Raw genomic sequence first — 5,937 nt, 5'->3', positions numbered from 1 at the left:
TTCCAGTAGTCATGTATGGACATGAGTACTGGACTGTGAAGAAGGCTGAACACTGAAGAATTCATACTTTTGAACCATGGTGTTGGAGAAGATGCTTGAGAGTCCCTTAGACTGCAAGGAGATCAAACCAGTCAATTCTAAAGGAAATCAACCCTGAATATTCATTGAAAGGACTGATGCTGAAGTTGAAGCTCCAGTACTTTGGCCACCTGATGGGAAGAGTCAACTTATTGGAAAAGACCCTGATGCTGGGGAAGATTGAGGGCAGAAAGAGAAGGGGGTAATGGAGGAGGAGATAGTTGGATGGCATCATTGACTCAATGGACATGAGTTTGAGAAAACTCTGGAAGATAGTGAAGAACAGAGAAGTCTGGAGTGCTGTAGTCCATGGGGTCGCAAAGAGTAGGACATGACTGAGCAACTGAACAACAACAGCAATAGCAATACCAGTTACGATGTATTCTGGATCATTTATGTTACTCTTCTGTCTTCTAACTGACATCAAAATATAAATAACATTCACAGTATTCTGTAGAACACAGAACCTGGAAAGATCCCCTCCATGGTCTAAACTTATGAAAGGGTAATCCTCCAGCAAAAAAAAATCTCAGAGCAGAGTAATTTCTAAGTATTCAAAGCCACTTCTCCTTTGCCAGAAAAATGGAAACTCCAGGTCTATAAGTATTGAATAATATACCTTTTTTATCTTATTCAAAGAGATGTAACTCTAGAGAACTAACTGCAAACCTTAAGATGTAAAAGGTTACCTTTTTTTTATTGTGCCCTGCATCATGTGGGATCCTGTTCCCTGACCAGGGATCAAACCTGGGCTCCCTGCACTGGAAGTGCAGAATCTTACCCACTGGACCACCAGGGAAGTCCGAAGTCTACATTTTTATGTATGAAAAGAAGTCCAATCACTTCTCACTGGAGATGAAAAAAACACCAGCATACTAAAGCAGAGAATGAAAGAGGAGCCATCACTTGAGAAAAGATGACAGTGACCTGTGGAAGGAGGCAGAGGAGATTTAACAAGTCAGATCAGTTCTATCTTAACTATCAAGATTCCAAAATTAATCTAGACACATATTTCTGAACTCATCCTCAGTGGGATTTCATCTCTGCTCCCCTTTATTTTCACTTGACTGGGACATTATTGTCAGAACATAATAGTCTCATCTGACAAACTATGTTTTAATTATGTCATCATACACTGTTGGAAAAGATTTGCTACTCTGCTTTAGTCACATTCAAATAACTGCCAGTAGTATTTAATACACTAAATATTTCAAATCAAAACCTTACCCAAATAATTCTTATGCAGCCAGGGAGAGAAGACCATCTCCAAACAATGCTGTGCATATATCAAATACTTTGATAGAGTAATAATGGCCTATTAATCAGAGCACAGGTTAAATGGGCCACCACCTGCTCTACATCAACATTAGTATTCTGATAAACTCTTTAAAGAAAGAGAAATGTCACTACCATCCCACACGAGCTCAAGCTTTCAGAATGAAAGACACTAGGTCAGTTTTCATCTATTTCTGTACAGTAATAACAGTCACAGATTTAAACAACTTGAATCTAAACCTAAATACTAAAATAAATCATGGGCTCCCAGAATTAAAATATTCAGTCCTGTTTTTTAAAAATTAAATCTTTGAATGTTTACATCAGCTAGACAGTGTTCAGTTTACTGACTGTGCCTTACTGTGAACATACAGTCAACTATAACCAGTTTTAATCTTTAAAATTTCTCCTGAGAGAAGATTTTTAGGTCCTTGAATGCTAATGGGAAAGACATTATACTTAACACACATGGTATTAACAACATTTAAGAACTTTCTTTATAGCTATAATAAAGAAACTAATAATTTATTGTTGTAAAAGACTAATTCATGTCTTCAGCTGTGAACATGAACACACAGCATCCCTTCATCCATACAAGTGATTCTATCTGGATATCTGTGCAGCAACTAATTCATCAAAAGGTTAAATGGGTTTAAACTTTCAAAAGAAGGATATAGATTTACTCCCTGCATACCTCCTGGAATGTTTTAATTATTATTTATACTTATTCAGCAGTATGTATTTAGTGGGACTGAGAATTCAGAATTAGGAGCTATGATCTGAAATCCAAAGTTTCTGGATCTGCTTAAAAGTCATCGAATTCCAAATTTGGAGGAAATTCAAGTCTAACTACCTCGCTTTAAAGGCGCGCGCACACACACACACGAGTGTGTGTGCATGCTCACTCAGTCATGTCTGACTCTTCGCAACCCCATAGGCTATACCCCTCCAGGCTCCGCTATGCTTGGCATTTCCCAAGCAAGAATACTGGAGTGGGTTGTCATTTCCCTCTCCAGGGTATCTTCCCAATCCAGGGATCAAACTGACATCTCTTGCATCTCCTGAATTGCCACCTGGGATGCCTAAATCAGGGAATTAACTGATTTTCCCAATATCCTACAGCTAGCAAGTTCAGTGAGGAACTGAACCCAGGCCTTCTAGCTTTTTCCACTAAGGGAAATAAATTCCTCAATATATGCAGATAACAAAACTATCTCCAAAATTCTTTCTAGTCTAACTTCCTAGGCTCTCTGGATAGAGGTTAAAATCTAGATGGTTCACAATCCTACCAAACACAACTAGGCCTTCCACTTTCTGAGTGGAACTGAGAGCAACACTCTATCAATCGGAGTTCTTGATTGAAAATAACAAAAGACTTTGGCTGATTTAAGAAGGAAAACAATTTTTTAAGGATTTCTGGGTCGTTTCTAGAATCACTAGTAAAATGTGGAGAAACAGGCTAGGAAAATCGACAGAAACAAGGGAAGTCTGACAGCAGCCAAGACCAAAACAAAAATGAGGTACTAGACCAGACTGGTGGGGACAACACCACAGCAACGCCTACACTCTGGACCCGTGTGTTTCTGCCCCTGCGGCCACCACCCTAGACTGGATTCTCTGCTGGCCTTGGTTATTCGCTTCAAGAACCCAAAAATAGTGAAAGTGAGGCCCTAGCTATGTGACTGGTTGAAGAACACACATCTGGTCTTTTCAGTTTCTACCATGGAGCTTTGCCACAGGAATTCCCTATATATTGGAAGGGGTCAGGCTTCCCAGGTGGCACTGGTGGTAAGAACCTGCCTGCCAAAGCAGGAGACCTAACATAAGCAGGTTCGATTCCTGGGTCGGGAAGAGCCCCTGGAGGAGGGCGTGGCAACCCACTACAGTGTTCTTGCCTGGAGAATCCCATGTATAGAGAAACCTGATGGGCAACAGTCCATAGGGACATGACTGAAGCGACTTAGCACACACAGCACGCACAGGAAGGGGTCAGGGAAGCTAACCAGCTAGCTAGACAGATTGATAGACACAAGTAAACTCTTGTTTACAACAAGGGATGTATTTGAGACTTAGAGAAACACATCCAAGTCTACAAAAATTAAAGCCCTCTAAAAGTGACTGAAAATGATCACTACACAATATTCCAACTAATCTCAAGAATTTAATAATAGTGTAGAGCCAACTTTAGCATTGCTTTCATATCCTTCTCTTTGTGACCCCATGGACTGCGGCACACTTCACTGTCTCCTGGAGTCTACTCAAACTCATGTCCATTGAGTCAGTGATGCTATCCAACCATCTCGTCCTCTGTCATCCCCTTCTTCTCTTGTCCTCAATCTTTCCCAGCATCAGGGTCTTTCCCATGAGTCAGCTCTTCCCACCAGGTAGACAAATTATTGGAGCTTCAGCTTCAACATCAGTCCTTCCAATGAATATTCAGGAGTGATTTCCTATAGGATTGACTGGTTTGATTTTGTAGTCCAAGGGACTCTCAAGAATCATCTCCAGCACCACTTTAGCATGGTACATATCTAGGAGGATACATATCTAGGAGGATCCACATTATAACATTTATACTATTGTCTTTGGTAAGAAATGAGTAATTTTGACAAATTTGCTCTTAACTAGAGCTTTTAAATTTTTCTGCCACTTGTATGCACTTATGTACATTATGTGTATAACAATTTCTTACCAAAATAATAATTCTAATTCTATTGGTAATTTTAAATGATTCCAGGGGCTTAAACAAAATATGACACTTTCTAAGAAAACACATATAGCTTTTTAAAACATAAACAAACAAAAAAAACCCTTTTAAATGCTAATTTTATTTTTACAGTTGATTTAGAAACAAAGATTCACATTTTTCTACCAATAATTTCTTTAAAGAGTGGAATCTTTCAAATTACTTTTAAAGGAAGGGGACATGGTTCTGGTTAAGAGGGGATTTTGCCTGTCAAAATACCCTATATTCCTCTCTTTACTTCATACATTTCCTTTCCTGGCAAGCTTTAAGGCCCTCAATTGCAGTTGTTTATAATTTTCTACTGCTCTTTCTCTTGGAGGGTTAATATATAACATTTGGATTTTTTGGCACTCTTTCTTTCCCTTCCCCAAATACCCAACCCTCCACCCCTTAATTTTGGTAGTCAATTTTGTGCCCAGTCACTATTTATAGCTGGAAATAATCCCAGATTTGAGCAGCTGGTCTTGTTTGGAGATCTATAATCTCATTTAGTTTTACTACTTATGACTCTAGGCCATAAACACTAAGGGAATGTATGTGAACTAAGATGTTTAATAAGCATGAAGCATACATGTACAAGGGGCTTTCCTGCAGCTCAGACAGTAAAGAATCTGCCTGCTATGCAGGAGACCCGGGTTTGATCCCTAGGTTGGGAAGATCCCCCGGAAAAGGGAATGGAAACCCACTCCAGTATTCTTGCCTGCGAATCCCATGGACAGAGAAGCCTGGCAGGCTACAGTCCATGGGGTTGCAAAGAGTTGGACATGACTAAGCGACTGACACCTTTACTTTCACTTTTCATACCTGTACAAACAGGGGTCCTCTACTGTAAAGTTTGTACATCATCCTTCAAGGAAGAAAGGACTTGAACTACAGCTAAGGATATCTCTGGCACTTTTTTCTGCAGAAGCAAAGCTTCCATTCCAGGCAGGTAGGCTCCTAGCATCCAGTGAGCAGTCCACGCTGTTTCCTATTGTTTCTTTCACTTGGATCATCCTCTTTCTAAACCTCTCCACCAGCCGAAGGCTAACACATTGTTCAACGATCAGTTCAAATTCTGCCTTTTCCCTGAGGGATATACAAATGTGTAGCTAAAAATGAAAAGGGGCAATACAAACCTTAAAGACAGAAATAAATAATAATCATAGGTACCACTGTTATCAAGTACCAGATTTACTCTTCACATCACACCAGTCTTATAAGCATGGATTAATTATAGCTGCTATGTTACAGACACTGTGACCATTTTCTGCCCTTAGAGAATTTTTAGCCTGATGAAATCCACTTTGTGCAAAATATAATTCAACACAAGGCGCTAAGAAAGAATCTGCCTAGAGAATAAGAGTTTATTATAGACTGGGTTTATTAGAGTTTATTATAAACTTGGAAGCAAGATGGCGGAGTAGAAGGACACGTGCTTATCTTCTCCTGCGAGAACGCCAAAATTACAACTCACTGCTGAACAACCATCGACATGAGCATGTTGGATCCCACCGAAAAAAATATACCCCACATCCAAGGGCAAAGGAGAAGCAAGATGGTAGGAGGGGAAAAATCATGTTTAGAATCAAACCCCATACCCGCCAGAGATGCTCAGAGGACACACACAAAACCTTGTGTGCACCAGGAGACTCCACAGAGACTGAGCAAGTCCTGCCTTTGAGTGTATGAATGTCTCCTGTAGAGGTACAGGTCAACAGTGGCCAGCCACAGGGGCCCTGGGTGCAGCAGACCTGGGTATGGCATAAGCCCTCTTGGAGGAGGTCACCATTAACCCCACTATAGTGCCAACAGAACTTACAGGACTGGGAAAACAGACTCTTGCAGGGCACAAACAA

General features: G+C 40.3%; 1 non-coding gene across 1 annotated transcript; it reads right to left on the bottom strand.

Moving 5' to 3' along the window:
- Positions 1–804: 804 nt before the first annotated feature.
- TRNAG-UCC (transfer RNA glycine (anticodon UCC)) lies at positions 805–877 on the bottom strand. The gene has a single exon. It is a non-coding gene; the product is annotated as a tRNA-Gly (tRNA).
- Between the last annotated feature and the right edge of the window lie 5,060 nt (positions 878–5,937).

Source organism: Ovis aries, chromosome 1 (assembly GCF_016772045.2).
Source record: "Ovis aries strain OAR_USU_Benz2616 breed Rambouillet chromosome 1, ARS-UI_Ramb_v3.0, whole genome shotgun sequence".
NCBI classification, from domain to species: domain Eukaryota; kingdom Metazoa; phylum Chordata; class Mammalia; order Artiodactyla; family Bovidae; genus Ovis; species Ovis aries.
This window is presented reverse-complemented; position numbering and strand designations above follow the sequence as displayed.